Below are 17365 nucleotides of genomic sequence, written 5' to 3'. Positions count from 1 at the left end.
TTGTTTTAAATAGCTTTTTTGAGGTATGATTTACATTCTACAAAATTAACCCATTTTAGTGGTTTTTACTATATTCACAGAGTTGTGCAGCCATTAGTACCATCTAATTTTTTACCCTTTCCATCATCCTCAACATAAACCTTGTGCTCAATTCTTCTTTCCTTTCAGTTTTAAGCAACCACAGATCTACTTCCTATCTCTCTATAGGTTTGCCTATTCTGGATAATTCATTTAAATAGATTCATACAATATGTGTTTTTTGTGTCTAGCTTCTTTACCTGAGCATAATGTTTTGGAAGTTCATTCATGTTGTAGCATGTATCAATATTTCATTCTTTTCCCCTGTCAAATAGTATCCTATTATATAGATACTAGAGGCTCAGTGCACGAAATTTGTGCGGGGGGGGGGTGGGGGGAGAGAGGAGTTGTGTCCCTCAGCCCAGCCTGCACCCTCTCCAATCTGGGATCCCTCTCACGATCCAGGACTGCTGGCTCCCAACCACTTGCCTGCCTGCCTGCCTGCCTGCCTGATTGCCCCTAACCGCTTCTGCCTGCCAGCCTGATCACTCCCTAAACACTCCCCTGCCATCCTGATTGCCCCTAACTGTCCTCCCCTGCTGTCCAGGTCACCCCTAACTTCCCTCCCTGGCCAGCCTGGTCACCCCTAACTGCCCTCCCCTGCAGGCCTGATCTCCCCCAACTGCCCTCCCCTGCTGGCTTAATTGCCCACAACTGCCCTCCCCTGCTGGCCATCTTGTAGTGGCCATCTTGTGTCCACATGGGGGCGAACATCTTTGACCACATGGGGGTGGCCATCTTGTGTGCTGGAGTGATGGTCAATTTGCATATTACCTCTTTATTATATAGGATACATTTTGTTTATCCATTCAACAATTGATGGACATTTGAATGGTTTCTATTTTTTTTGCTACTGTGAATATTGCTATTCTGAATATTCAACATAAAAATCTTTATATAAACATATGATTTTATTTCTCCTTGGCAGATACATAGGTGTAGAATTGCTAGATCATATGAATATTTTATACTAGAGGCCTCTCGCAATCCGGGACCCTTTGGGGGATGTCGGAGAGCTGGTTTCGGCCTGATCCCCGCAGGCCAGGCCAAGTGACCCCACCGGTGCACGAATCCATGCACCCGGCCTCTAGTATGCATATAAGATATTTGGCTAATTTCTTCCTGCCCTCCCCTCTCCCCCTTTCCCTCTTAGATTCATCAGTCTGTTCCATGTTTTCATGCCTGTGGTTTCTGCTCCTGCATTGAGCATCTGCTCCCTGGTGGTCAGTGCACGTCATAGCTACCGGCCAGTCGGCCAGTTGCTTAGGCTTCTATATATATAGATTGAACTTTCTGAGAAACTGCCAAACTATTTTCCAAACTGGTTGCACTATTTTACATTCTCATCAGCAGTGTATTGAGGGTTCCATTACCTCCATATCCTTGCCAACCCTTGTTAATATATATTTTTTTATTTATTTTTATTGATTTCAGAGAAGGGAGCGGGAGAGAGAGGTAGAAACATCCATGATGAGAAAGAACAATTGATCAGCTGCTTTTATTTTGGATGCTTTTATTTTGGTGATGAATTCTAGGGATTGAGCCCGCAACCCAGGCATGTGCCCTGACTGGGAATTGAACCATGATCTCCTGGTTCATAGGTCAACACTCAACCACTAAGCCATGCCAGCCGGGCAATATCTGTCTTTTTTATTATAAGCACTAGAGTGCATGCAAAGCAATATCCCATTGTGGTCTTGATTTGCATTTCCTTAGTTACTACTAATATTAAACATCTTTTCATATGCTAATCATATATCACTTTTTAGAAATATGTATTCAAACCATTTGCCTTTTGAATAGACATTTTACTGAAGAAGATACAATATGACAAATAAGCACATGAAAAGATGAGGTACTACATATCTATACTAATAAAAGCCTAGGTGGTCCTCGCGCCCTCGCGTGCAACATTGTCACAAGATGGCTGCCACAATATGGCCGCCACTAGATGGCCATGTGCACACACACAGAGGCGGGACCTGGTGGCCGCTCCTCACGGTGAGGCCTGGGGGTCCCGCGGCTCTGTGTGGTGCATAGGAGGCCAGTCCCAGCGTCTTTGTCACCTCATGCGGAGGAGGCGGGTCCTGGAGGAGGTGGCGGGTCATGGCACAGGGGAGGGCAGTTGTGGGCAATTGGGCCGGCAGGGGAGGGCAGTTGGGGGTGATTGGGCCTGCAGGGGAGGGCAGTTGGGGACAATCAGGGTGGCAGGGGAGTGGTTAGGAGCCAGTAGTCCCGGATTGTAAGAGGGATGTCCGACTACCAGCAGTCGGACATCCCCTGAGGGATCCCAGATTAGAAAGGGTGCAGGCCCGGCTGAGGGACACCCGCCTCCCGTGCATAAATTAGCTAAGTAACGAGCGGGTAGTGGTGAGGAGCGAGCAGTGAGTGGTTAGGGGCTGGCAGTTAGGGGCGAGTGGTTAGAAATGAGCACCGAGCAGTTAGGAGCAAGTGCTGAGCAGTTAGGAGCACCGAGTGCTGAGCGCCGAGCACCAAGCACCGAGCCCAGCTCGGGCTCCTCCCCAGCCACCTGCTGCTTCATGCACTGCCACATACCTTGGGGGATGTTGGACTGCTGGTTTTGGCCCAATCCCCGCAGGAATGCTGGGCCAAACTGGCAGTCCGACATCCCCCAAAAGGTCCTGGATTGCGAGAGGGTGCAGTCCAAGTTGAATGACCCAAACCGGTGCATGAATCCATGCACTGGGTCTCTAGTCTATTATAATGACAAATTAAATACTGACCCTACCACATGCTGACAAGAATCTGGAGCAACTGGAATCTTCATCCACTGTTTGTTGAAATTCAAAATGATACAGCCACTTTGGAAAACAATTCTCAGTTTTTTAAATAGTTAAATATATAGCCCACCATGTGATCTAGTCTTTCCATTCTTAGATGTCTACCCAAGAGATATGAAAGCATGTATCTATACAAAGATTTGTACACAGAGGTTCATAAGCAGATTTATTTCTAGCAGCCAGAAACTGGGTGTAACTCAAATGTCAACCAACAGAGAAATGGATAAACAAACTCTGACGTAGCTATACAATGAAATACTATTTAGCAATCAAAAGGAACAGACTAGTGATACAATATATGCAACAACACGGGTGAATTTCAAAAGGATTATCCCAAAAGAAGCCAGATTTAAAAAAAAAGAAAAAAGAATTCATAATGTATTATTCTAGGGATCATACATTCTAAGAATTGCAAACTAGTTTATAGTGATAGCAGATTTGTGGTTGCTTGGGCACAGGATGAAGGTACTACAAAGAGGTACAAGGGAACTTTTAGGCTAATAAATGTGCTCACTATCTTTATTTTGGTGATGAATTCAGATATGCTGAAATGTGTTAATTGTACACTTTAAACATGTGCAGTGTAAGTTATCTACACTAATAAAAGAGTAAGATGAAAATTGACCGTACCTTTGCGACCCCCACCAGCCAATCAGGAGTGAGTATGCAAATTAACCCAACAACCAATCAGGAGTGAGTATGCAAATTAACCCAACAAAGATGGAAGGTTAATTTGCATACACAAATTATCCCACAGCTAATCCCACCAGCCAATCAGGAGTGAGTATGCAAATTAACCCAACAAAGATGGAAGGTTAATTTGCATACACAAATTATCCCACAGCTAATCCCACCAGCCAATCAGGAGTGAGTATGCAAATTAACCCAACAAAGATGGAAGGTTAATTTGCATACATAGGTGCCGAGTGGCCGGGGGTGGGATGCTTGCATCATTGCCATGGCGACGACGTCACTGTTCTGCACCGCCCCAGCCGCTCCAGGCCTCTGGGCAGTGTGGGAAGGCGGAAAGGTGGCTCCGGCCAGAGCGAAGGCAGTGCTGGCAGCCAGGGGAAGGAAGGCCCATTCTTGCACAAATCTTCATGCATCAGGCCTCTAGTACTTCAATAAAGAAAAAAAAAATTGCCCTTGAAATAAATTGGGTCTGTTTGAGTAGCTGAGTTCTTTATATTCTAGATATACTGTAAGTCCCTTATTGAATACAACATTTACAAATATTTCTCCTATTCTGCAGGGGTTTTTTTTCTCTTTCTGGAAAGTGTTTTGGAAAGCAAAAGTTTTAATTTCAAAAAGTCTAATTTATTATACTTGCTTTTACTACTGTGCTTTCTGTATTATTTCTAAGCAATCATTGCCTAGCCAAAGATTATGAAGACCTTGTTTTGTCCTAAAATTTACAGTTTTAGCTCTTACATTTAAGTCAGTGATCCATTTTGAATTAATTTTTTTAGGTATGGTGTGAGGTTTGGGTCTGAATTCTCTCTCTCTCTCTTTTCCATATATACATGTCCAACTGTCCCAGAACCAGTTTTGAAAATTTCTTCTCCATTGAATTTTCTTGGTACATTTGCCAAAAATCAATTGACCACAAATATAAAAGTTTATTGGTGGGCTGCTTCTTTCTTTCTTTTTTTTAAGAACATGTTTTAAATTGATTTTAGAGAGATAAGAAGGGAGAAGGGGTGGGGGAGAGAGAGAAAGAGAGAATGTAAGAGAGAGAGAAACATCCATGTGAGCGAGAAACACCAATCAGCTGCCTCCTGCACGCCCTTTACTGAGGATTGAGCCTGCAACCCAGGTGGGAATTAAACCAGCAACCTCTTGGTGCATAGAGCAATGCTCAATCAAATGAGCTACACCAGCCAGGACTTGGTGGTGGGCTTCTTAATTCTCCTTTGATCTATATTCTATCTTTATGCCAGTATCACAATGTCCTGATTACTGTAATTTTATATTAAGTTTTAAAATCAGGAAGTGTAGGTCCTCAAATTTTATTCTCCTTTTTCAAAATTGTTGTGACTACTCTGGGTCCTTGGCTATCCATAAGAATTTAGCTTGTTAATATCTGCCAAAAAAACAAAAAACAAAAAACAAAAAACAAACAGAGATTTTAATAGGTTTTGCATTGAATATGCAGACCATTGACTTTGGGGGGATGGGTTGTGTGTTTTTTTGTTTTGTTTTTGCTATCTAACAATACTAAGTCTTTTGATCTATGCACATATAATGTTCTTCCATTTATTTATGCCTTCTTTAATTTCAGCAATATTTTGTAGTTTAAGTGTAGAAGTCTTATGCTTTTGCTACACTTATTCTAACGTATGTTATTCTTGTGAGAATAAACAAATCATCTTTTCTGTCAAAGAACAGTTTAGACAGCCATCATTTTGGACTGCGTGACTTGGCAGCTGCCATGTTGGCTGCATGGCTTGCAGCTCCCCCTGGGGGCCGCCATCTTGAAACAGCAAAGGCCAACCGCTCCCTTTGAATTAGCCAATCGTGAAAGACTGTGCGTCTGAGCTCCCATCAAGAGCAAAGGACAGGTCACGTGCATCAGAGATTATAAATCCTGAGCAGACTGCCTGCTCGGTGTGCACATGCTTCCAGACTATGTGTGTGCACCCTTCTACGTAGAAGTAAAGATGTTTGCCTTGCTGCCTGGCTCCCAAGTATGTTTTGTGTTCTACCAGGAGCCCTGACTTGGGGGGCTTGCTTTATTTCTAACAATTCTCTTTGATGTTATTGAGAGATTTTAGGAAAGTCTGAGGCATAAGCCAAGATAGACCATTCCTATGGAAAAGCCTATGGAAAAAGCTTGCGTGGGTCCACAAATTGGGTGGGGCAGGGTCTCAGGGAATCACCAAGGCAGGGAAAACAGTGATAGCCAGTTTTATGGAGACTCAGACAATGCTCCTACCCACTTGCTCTGTTGAGAAAGGGCCCTGCAAAGAAACAATGACCTCTGCCAGCACTTCTGTATGGGAGAAAACCCCTCCAGCCCTTGCCTAGATGTCAGACAATTCAATTCCTCTTTGTATGTCCCTAGTGCCCTTCAAGCTGCTGCCCTTATGATGGGTCTCAGAGGGAATGGTTCTGAGTAAGTCCATGCATGGACTCTTTAAGAGGAACACCTGGGACACTGGCAGCTCTCCGTCTCACTTAACCACAATCCCTGCTGGTTTTTATAGCCAAAAGTTGTCGGGACTTCTCTTCCTGGCACTAGAACCCTGGCCTGGGTTCCTGGTGTGGAGTTAAGAGTCCTTCCTCCTCAGCGGGGGACCTCCACAGCTAAGATATCCCTCCTGATTTTTATCTACCACACATGGTGTGGGACCAGCCTATTTTGAGTCTCCATACCTTTAACTAGTCTCAAATGGGCTTCTTCTATGTATCCTTAGTTGTAGGACTTCTGTTTAGGTAGATTTGAGGCAATTCTGAATGATGGTTGTTCTGTAGTTTAGTTGTAATTTTGATGTGGGAGGATGCAAGTACTGCATTTACCTACACTGCTATCTTGACAGGAAGCCTCCCTCAACTTTAATTTTTTTCTTGATCTCATTGTTAACCTATTTATTGTTTAGTAATAAACATGTTTATGTGTTTTCAGATTTTTACTTTTAATTGATTTATGGTTTCATGCCATTATGGTGTGTATTTATTGACATTTTACTCTTAATAGCTATGTTTCTCTTGTTTCTTCTTCTTTTTTCTTTATTTAACTCTTCACCTGAAGATATTTTTTCATTGATTTTTAGAGACCGTGGAAGAGAGGGGGAAAGACAAAGAGAAATATCAATGTTAGAGAGACACATTGATTGGTTGCCTCCTGAATGCACCCCAACCAGGGCCTGGCAGGGGAGGAGCCTGCAACCAAGTTACGTGCCCTTGACTGGAATTGAACTCTGGACCCTTTTTTGGTCCACAGGCTGATATGCTCTATCCACTGAGCAAAACTGGCTAGGGCTCTTTCTTATTTTTTGTAAAGAAGTCCCTTTCACATTTAAAAAATATATATTTTTTATTGATTTCAGAGAGGAAAGGAGGAGAGAGAGAGAGAGAGAGAGAGAGAGAGAGAGAGAGACATTAATGATGAAAAAGAATCATCGATTGGCTGCCTCCTACACACCCCCACTGGGGATCAAGCCTGCAACCTGGGCATGTGCCCTTGACTGGAATCGAACCCATCAGTCTGCAGGCGGACACTCTATCCACTGAGCCAAACCAGCTAGGGCCCTTTCATATTTTTTTTAATACTGGTCTTGTGGAAATTAACTCCTTTAGTTTTTTCTTGTCTGGGAAGCTCTTTATTTCTCCTTCAATTTTAAGTGATAGCCTTTCTGCGTATAGTAGTTTTGATAGAAAATTCCTTGCTTTTCATCATTTTGAATATTTCTTGCCAATCTATTCTGGTCTGCAAAGTTTCTGTTGAGAAATCTTCTGACAGTCTTATGGGAGCTCCTTTGTAGAGTTCTGTCTTTCTCTTGCTGCTTCTAAGATTCTCTCTTTGTCTTTAACCTTTGCCACTTTAATTATGATGTATCTTGGTGTGGGCCTCTTTAGGTTCATCTTATTTGGGACTCTCTGTGCTTCCTGAACTTGTATGTCTTTTTCCTTCACCAGGTTAGGGATATTTTCAGTCATTATTTATTCAAATAAGTTCTTGATCCCTTGCTCTCTCTCTTCTCCTTCTGGAACCCCTATGATGTGGACATTATTACACTTCATGTTGTCTCAGAGGTCCCTTAAACTATTTTTATTTAATTTTTTTTTCTTTTTACTGCTTTGATTGGGTGTTTTCTGCTACCTTGTCTCCCAAATTACTAATTCAGTCTTTTGCTTCATGTAACCTACTATTGATTCTTCTAGTGTATTTTTCATTTCAGATACTATATTCTTCATTTTTGACTGGTTCTTTTTTATTATGGTTTCTATGCCCTTTTTCATTCTGTTGATGTTCTCACTGAGTTCATTGATCATCATTTAACCATTGGTTTGAACTCTATATCTGGTAGATTGCTTGCCTTCACTTCATTTAGTTCCTTTTTTGGAGATTTCTCCTGTTCTTCCATTTAGGACATGTTTCTTTGTCTCCCCATTTTTGGTGCAATTCGGTGTTTGTTTCTATGTATTAACCCTTTGCACTCACTTGCTTTTTTCTCGATTCCTTTATTCTACTCGGGATTTAATTTTTTAAATACCCCAGATTTTACAAAGTGCGGCAGTAGAATAAAAAACGAGTTTCTTTTCATACAAACTTATTTATTTGGATTTTTTTATATTTCAAATTATTGATACATTCAAAGAGTATAAAAAGAGCTGCTACCGATGCTAACCGTGTCGAGTCACACTCGACATCCGAGTGCAAAAGGTTAAGTAGATCTGCTATGTCTCTCAGTCTTGGTAGGGTGTCCTTATGTAGTAGGTGTCCTGTGAGACCCAGTGGTATGCTCTCTGATCACCTGAGCTGGATGCTCCTGGACTGTCCCTTGTGTGGCTTATATAAACCCTCCTGTTCTAGTTGAGTTTTGATTGCTGTTCGGTTGACTGTGTGTGGGAATCAATCTTCAGGTTGGCTGACTGTGAGGATAGACCTCAACCAGTGTACAGACTGCTGTGTGATTGGTGACCACACAAAGCACAATTTGCGTCAGCAGAATCTGGTGCTTGCCAAGCTCTCCCTTTAGATGAACTGCTTGTGGAGCCAATTGGATCCTGTTCTGATGTTGTCTGATGTGTGTTCATTCTGGGGCCTCTTGAGAGGGTCATCAGTGCAGGTCAATGTCAGACAGTGCCTGTGACTGGCTCTGGGCAACCTGTTTGGAACTACAAAGCGATCCATAGTTTGTGGTTGCCTCTGCTGGGCCTGAGTGTGCATGGGAAGGACCAAGCTGTGCACCAAGGCTGGCTTCCACCAGCACTTAGCCTGGGGAGCAGGTTAACAAAAGGACCAAGGCACACTGAGATCTTCATCTTCCTGTCTCCACCTGTTGGCTGGCTGTTAGATTCAGTCACTGAAAGATCTTTGCCCTGGCTTGTTTGGCTCAGTGGAGCATTGGCCTACTGTCTGAAAGGTTCTGGGTTCTATTCTGGTCAAGGACACATGCCTGGGTTGCCAGCTCGATCCCCAGAAGGGGGTGTACAGGAGGCAGCTGATCAATGATTCTCTTTCATCATTGATATTTCTCTCTCTCTCTCCCTCTCCTTTTTTCTCTGAAATCAATAAAAATGTATTTTTTTAAAAAAGAAAAGAAAGACCCTCTGGTGATACTCAAGTTGCATGAGGTAGGACTTCAATGAGTCACCAGGTAGGAGCAAGCAGTGTTCACCAGATTGCTGCAGACTCAAACTTTGTGCCAATGCTGGGTCTGAGACCACTCAGGAAAAGTCCCAGGGTATACCAAGGCCAGCTGCCACTCCCCATAAGCCCACAGACCTTTGTGGTGGGGGCAGGGTCTCAGGGAGTCATCAGGGTGAAGCCAGCAATGTTTATCAGGCCCAAATAGACCAAGATTTGGCTGTGTGAAGGTAGAGCTTTGCATTGTTCAGACATGTGAGGGAATAATGGTCCTTGCCCTTGAGCCTTGCCTGGATCTCCTCAAGAGCCCAAGCTTGGCAGGATAGGGCTACTGGAGAGTTTGGAGAGTGGGGCTAGTGGATTTCCTGAGGGTGCTCGAGGGATCACCAGTCAGGCTCACAGGAAGGGGACAAAATGGCCTCTGCCCAGAGCCACACAACTCAGTTTCTGACACCCGCTGAGTCTGTCTGAACATCTGCACCATGGGCCCAGGCATTTGACTATTATGCAGAGTGTGAGCTCCTCAGGGCAGAGCGAAAGGGAGTCAGATGTTGAGGCTATTACATTCCATATTGATACCATATGGAGTGGAGTGCTTGACCTAAAAGAGATGGCATCCTGTGGGCAGTGTGGAAGAGGAACTCAGCTCTCTCCCTAGAGCCACACAACTCAGTATCTCCTTGCATGATTTTAGTCAGCTCCAAGCCACCCTCCCTCTGCCAGAACCCATGTGAGTGACTGCAAACAAAGTTTTGTGCACTGGCCCTTTAAGAGGGCACCTGAGTTTCTAGCAGACCCCTATCTCTCCCAGGTGGACAAAATCCCTGCTGGTTTTCACAGCCAGCTGTTACGTGGGCTCCTCTTCCTTGCTCTGGTGCTCTTAACAGCACTGTGTTGAGAGCTCACACTCCTCTGGATTCACAGCAGCAGCATGTGGTTGTGGGGCCAGCCCTTTTAGCTTCTCCATCCTTCCTGACAGTCTTTATGTGGCTTCTATTGTAAATCCTTGGTTATAAGACTTCTGTTCAGTAGTTTTCAATTAGTCAGGCTGATTGCTCTATATTTTAGTTGTGATTCCAGTTTGGTCCTTGGAGGAGGTGAGTGTAACTTCCATCTACTCTGTCACCATCCTGGATCCACTCTATTTCTTCGTGAGTCAATTTCAGTAGTCTGTATCTTCTTAGCAATTTGTCCATTTAATGTAAGATCTAATTTGTTGGCATTCCTTTATAATCCTTGTAACTTTTGTAGTCAGTAGTGATACCCCCTCTTTCATTCCTAATTTTAATAATTGGGTTTTCATTTTTATTTCTTGGTCAGTGTAACTAAGTTTGCTAATTATGTTGATCTTTTCAAAAAACCAACATTTGGTTTCATTTATTTCCTCTGTTGTTTTTCTGCTTTCTATTTCATTTGTTTCCTCTCTTTTCTTTATTCTTTCCTTCATTCTGCTTACTTTGGGTTTTGTTTGCACTTCTTTTTCTACATTTCAACGGTGTAAAGTTAAATTACTTGAGGTTTTTTCTAATATGACATTTACAGGGGGTAGGGATGGGCAAAATGGGTAAAGAGGGAAAAATGTACCAACTTCCAATTATGTACAGCATGGTGACTATAGTTAATTATATTTGAAAGTTGCTAAGGAGTATATCTTAAAAAGTTTTCATCACAAGAAAAACAATTTTTTAGTATGTATGGTGATGGTTGTTAATGTGACTTATCGTGGTGATCATTCTGCAATATAGTAAATATCAAATCATTATGTTGTACACTTGAAACTAATATAATATGTCAATTATACCTCAATAAAAAATAAATTACAGCTATAAATTTCCCTGTAAGCACTGATTTCACTGCATCCCACAAATATTAGTATATTTCATCTTTAATCATCTCAAAGTATTTTCTAATTTATATTAAGATTTCTTCTATGATCCATTGATAACTTACGTGTCATTTAATTTCCATGTTTGTGATTTCCAAAAATGTTTCCATCATGTTCTGAGAACATACTTTGTATAAATTCAATTATTTTATATTTTCTGAGACTTGTTTTGTGGCTTGGTAATATGGTATATCCTGGAGACTGTTCCATATGCAAATGAGAAGATACCTATTCTGCTATTGTTGTTTGAATGTTCCATAGATGTCAATTAGGTCTAGTTGGTTGATAGTATTGTTCAAGTGTTCTATATTCTTTATTCTTTTTTGTTTGTTGTTAATCTTCACCCAACGATATTTTCCCATTGATTTTTTTATTACTTTATTGATTAAGGTATCACATATTTGTCATCAACCCCCCCCACCCATTCCCATCCCAAACCCCCCACACACGCATGCCCCCATCCCCCTGTTGTCCGTGATCACTGGTTAGGCTCATATGCAAGCACACAAGTCCTTTGGTTGATCTATCTCCCTTGTCCCCAGCCTCCCCTACCTTCCCTCTGAGGTCTGACAGTCTGATCAATGCTGTTCTTGTTCTTCAGTCTATGTTGTTCATCTTTTCCCCTAGATGAGTGAGCTCATGTGATACTAGGAATACACTTATAGGAACTGAAAATGAGACAAGCAATAATGGTTATGCAGAGAGGCAAATGAATCAGTCTATAGTGAGTTTCTTTCTGGGCCAACAGTTCTTTTGAGTCCCGATTTCTATGTCCAACAGTTGTTTATGTGTACATAACAGCAATGATATTTCAGTTCTGGATGGTGGACAAATGGTGGTAATGCAGGTCCAACCCTCTCTGGTTTGGTCCTGGGCAATCTGCAGTGACTTCCCATTGATTTTTAAAAAGAGTAGAAGGGAGGGAAGGGTTGTGGGGGGGGGGGGGAGAGAGAAAGGAAAAAACAATGGTGTGAGAGAGACATATTGATTGGATGCCTTCTGCATGCACTCTGACCAGGGCCAGAGATGAACCTGCAACCCGGTTACATGCCCTTGATTGGGAATTGAACCCGTGACCCTTTGGTGCGAGGGCCAATGCTCTAACTGCTGAGCAACACGGGTGAAGGCAAGTGTTTTATATTCTTGCTAACTTTCTGTCTGGGGTACTGACATTCTCAATTGTTAATTCTGAATTTGTAATTTCTCCCTTCAATTACTTTCTGTTTAATCTTAACATTAACCTCAGGTTGATCTTTTACAAAAATAAGTCAGATATGTCACTCCTCTTCAAAATCCTCTAATGCGTTCCCACCTCATTCAGAATATAAACCAAAGTATATGCAATGCCTAAAAATCCAACAAAATATGTTTTCCATTACCTCTTGCTGCATTCCACACCATCCTCCAATTTCTCCTCTTCTTTGAACCAATCCGTTCCCAACACCCCACCCACAACAGTCCTTAAATATGCCAGGCACTCTGTACACAGGACCCTTACACTTGCTGTTCTCTTTGCCTGAAATGTTTTTCTTTCAGATGTCTGTATGACTTGCTTCCTCACTTTCTTCAGACTTTTGCTCAAATATCCTTCTTAGTGAGGTATTCTCTAATCACTCTATTTTAAATTGAAATGTCTCTTCATTCCCCCTTTCTTGCTTAATTTTTTTCTCCATGGCACTGGTGTTCATCTCTCATAAAGTATAAATTGTAACATAATAATGCAAATTGTGTATTATTTATAATTTTTCTTTTCCCACTGGAATGTAAACTTCAAGAGCACAGGGATTTTTGTTTTATTCCTATTTCCAGCACTAGATCAATGCTTGTCACATAGTAGGTACTCAATAAATGTATGTTCCATGAAGGAATGTATGCTCTGAGCACTGCTTGAGGAAACTAGTCAGCTGGGCAGCAGACTAAGTTGTATTCATTATCAATCAATGTATTTATGTGGATCCTAAGTACAGATTCATTCTGTTAACATAGACTCTACAACTATGAACAATCATTTTCTTAAAATTCCATTAATGCCATTAAAATTACCAATATTAATACTGATCTAGTTGGGATTAATACTGATCTCTGTTTCCAACTATTTTTTGAGCATTTACTAAATGCTAAGCATCTTATATAATAAAAGGGTAATATGCAAATTGACCCTAACGGCAGAATGACCAGAACGACCGCTCGACCAGTCACTATGAGGTGCACTGACCACCTCTTGGTTCCTTCCCCCTGGCCGGCAGGCTCCGATCACCCAATGGTGAACAGGGAACCAGGGGTGGGTGGCAGGGGACACGGAGTGCGCCAGGCCAAGGCCCCCAACCCGCCAGTCATCCCCCACACAGAGGGCAACCCGCGGCAGGGATGGGGCCGGCGAGCAGGTGGGAATGGTCAACTTCTTGGTCCCTTCCCCCAGCCAGCAGGCTCTGATAGCCTGATGGCGAATGGGGAAACAGGGGTGGGTGGCAGTGGGGGGCGGTCCAGCTGTGGGCAGCCGGGGAAAATGGCCCTGATCACAGGCAAGGCTTAGGGACTGTACCCGCGCACGAATTTTGTGTGCTGGGCCTCTAGTTGAATATAAAGTAGTACACCTATACTGACAAAGTCCTTACCTTTATGAAGCTTACATTATAATTGTCTGAAATTTAATGTGCAAACTTAATCAAACCATTATTCCTAGAAGTTCCCTATCCAGTTTACTATTCAGTTTCAAGTTATTTTATCATAGATCTTCTAAAATTAAATAGAATTCTAGCAAATGATTGAAATTGAACCTTACCAATTTCATGCACATCAATTGTCTTTCAAATACTGCAGAAACCAAGTTTTAAGCATCGCGAATATTTGAAGAATAGTTTGAAGAAAATACTTGGCATTGGAAATGCATTTATAAAAATTGAAAGCTTAGTGCAAATTATTAGCATTAATCTAAGTCAACATTAAAACTTTTTCATTAAAAAAACACACAAGTAATGTCTGACAAAGGTTCTTCACATAACATTCATGCTTCAGCTACAAATCCCAGTGCTGAAACTTTTAAAAGCATTTTGTATCAATTATTTTATGGGAATATTTTGATGTCATTGTGGTTCATTATAATGGTTAAAGTTATTGTCAGTTTTCCAAAAAAAATCTATTTCAGTAATCCCTAGCATATATGAAACTGTAGCCAGAGTAATTTTTCTAATGGCTAAAAAGGTTTTAGTCTTGTGTCAGCAAGTACTATAGTTAAGGTATTTCAACCACAAATTCTTCTTACTTTGTGAATGCCACATCCATTTGCAGCTAGGGTTCAGGATCTGGAGAAGGGGCTGATGCACAAATGAATACACTAGACAAGAAATATAAATTTAGAAGGCATGGGGGAGCCAGGCAGAGGCTCTCTGAAACCCTGGACCCATCAGCTTTTATTTACTTGAATACACATTTTCCCTTTAGGAATGCAAACAGGCATATCAATGGTAAAGTTTGGTAAACAATAAAAGGATTATTTGGTTAGGGGATTGCCTTCAGCCATTTGGCCAATAGCAGGGCAATATTATGCTGATTTTCAGCCCTTCTGAATATCAAAGTCCATTAGCTTTCCAGCAGACTTCTCAAATAATTATGCTAACTACTGTTGGTCTTTGCCTCCAGCAATTCCCCCTTTTGGTTTTCTTAATAAATCTTGAAAGGTGCTGAAACCGGTTTGGCTCAGTGGATAGAGCGTCAGCCTGCGGACTCAAGGGTCCCAGGTTCGATTCCGGTCAGGGGCATGTACATTGGTTGCGGGCACATCCCTGGTAGGGGGTGTGCAGGAGGCAGCTAGTCGATGTTTCTCTCTCATCGATGTTTCTAGCTCTCTATCCCTCTCCCTTCCTCTCTGTAAAAAATCAATAAAATATATTTTTTTTAAAAAAGAAAGGTGTATGCTGCTTGCAGGGCTCAGGTCCTTTTAAGACTTTTCATTCCACATCTGCAGACTAGAATTAAACATATACTAACTAGTAAGAACAAGAATGAGACAGACAATAGTGGCTATGCTAAAAAGCAAATCTATGGAGATTCAATGAAAAGGATTGAGTTCTTTCATGTCCTTTTTAAAAATTGTTGTCAGGTATTTAAGGAATTAGTCCATAGTAGGCTTCTTTCTGGGCGATCAGTTCTTTATGGGTCCCCTTCCCAATCACTGTCCCCTTATGACATGACAGCAATGATATTTTAGTTCTGGATGGTGGACAAATGGTGGGTAATGGCAATGCAGGTTCAACCTTCTTTGGCTTTGTCCAGGGCAACCTGCACCAATGCACAGCCTGACTGCTAGCATGTCAAGGCATCTTTACCATCCCCCATCTCTGGATTGTTTCTCCTCTGTCTCGTCAGCGTGTTGCTTGGGGCTACTGCTATCTGTGGTTGGAGTAGTCAATCATCTGCAGCCACAGGTACAGGGTGAGGCTCAGAGTGCAAGGTCCTCTCTTGGATTCATGTTGCACCCTGTTTGACACATGGGCTTGGAGGAGTTTTCTAAAAATATATAAGCATATCCTCGACCAAAGGTTAATAAAGGGACCCTTCCATAAACCAGACTCGGGATCTTTTCATTTAACCAAACCATTTTCCTTTGGCTTTTTCTAACACAAGTGTAATTCCATGGGTGTCTTGCTATCAGCATTACAAGTGAAAAAAATTTAAAGTAATTAAGACTTGATGTAATTTACTTACAGGAGATTTCTCCACTATTCCCCCTTTTTTGTTTTTTAAGTTGGGATTTTAGAGACACTTGAGCCAGATGTAAAATGCAAGGGGACATTTCTTGATAATTTGTTTTGCCTGCTGTACAATATTTTGGCAGGCTGATGTAAAAGCTGGTGAGATTCTGTGGCCTGTTTTTTTTGTTTTGTTTGTTTGTTTTTAAATATATTTTTATTGATTTTTTACAGAGAGGAAGGGAGAGGGATAGAGAGCTAGAAACATTGATGAGAGAGAAACATCGACTGGGGATGTGCCTGCAACCAATGTACATGCCCTTGACTGGAATCGAACCCGGGACCCTTCAGTCTGCAGGCCGACGCTCTATCCACTGAGCCAAACCGGTTTCAGCTGTGGCCTGTCTTAATAAAGCAATTCTATTTACCAGGCCAGCAGCATAAATCCTTCAATGCAGTCTTGATAGCTTCTAATTCAATTTTTTTGTATAGAAGTGTGACTGGTCTGGATGACTTGGTCTGAATTCATTGCATGATAAGTAGTTTTACCCTGAGATGAACCATTAGTAAAAACAGTTAATGCTCCAGGAATAGGTTCCTGCCTAGTACAACTAAGTTCCCCTGAATATTCATATTTCAATTTGCCAATTTAAATCAGTCAGAAATAAGGCTTATTTTCTAACTTGGACAGTAAATGACACTAATTGGATTTCTGCTATCAGTCTTTGAGTATATTGAGATAAGCTTTGTTTAGGGAGGTAAAATGCAAATTATTTACTTTTCTTTTTGAGGCCTAATATATTGAATTTTAGTTACAGTTTTTTAGATATTTGAAGGGAATCTCCTTTTGCTTTTTCCTCCCAGAGTAATTTCTAGGCCACATTTGGGAGTTTCTTTTAAAAACCTTTTTCTTTATTTTAAACAGTGCAATAAACTTGGTTGCTTTTCAGAAATACCAATAGGAGAGAGGTATGCCGGCCAATACTGCAATGTATACATATCAAGTAAAAGTAACTCTCTTTTTACTTATGGTGTCTCATTAATGGTGAGATTTAATGCTTGAATAATAACTTTTAGTTTATATTGTAAACATTAGTGGAAGAGATTTTATTTTTATTTTTTATTTTTTATTTATTTATTTATTTATTTTAATATATTTCATTGACCTTTTACAGAGAGGAAGAGAGAGGGATAGAGAGTTAGAAACATCGATGAGAGAGAAACATCGATCAGCTGCCTCCTGCACAACCTCTACTGGGGATGTGCCCGCAACCAAGGTACATGCCCTTGACCGGAACTGAACCTGGACCCTTCAGTCCGCAGGCGACGCTCTATCCACTGAGCCAAACCGGTTTCGGCAGTGGAAGAGATTTTAAAATTTCTCCTTTTTATTAAGCTTAAAATTTACTTTTAAACAGCGTGCTTTTTGGCTAGTGCTCATTTGCATATGTATGCAAATTTTTACTTTGGACTTTGTTAGAACCAATTGCTTATAAAATATTGGCTTCTTATATAACTGAGTTTATATGAGACCTTGATTATATTGTAAAAAGCTAATTTATTAAGTAATTAAAGTATGCATCTTTATTGAAAAAGCAAA

The sequence above is a fragment of the Eptesicus fuscus genome, chromosome 7 (genome assembly GCF_027574615.1).
Source record: "Eptesicus fuscus isolate TK198812 chromosome 7, DD_ASM_mEF_20220401, whole genome shotgun sequence".
NCBI classification, from domain to species: domain Eukaryota; kingdom Metazoa; phylum Chordata; class Mammalia; order Chiroptera; family Vespertilionidae; genus Eptesicus; species Eptesicus fuscus.
This window is presented reverse-complemented; position numbering follows the sequence as displayed.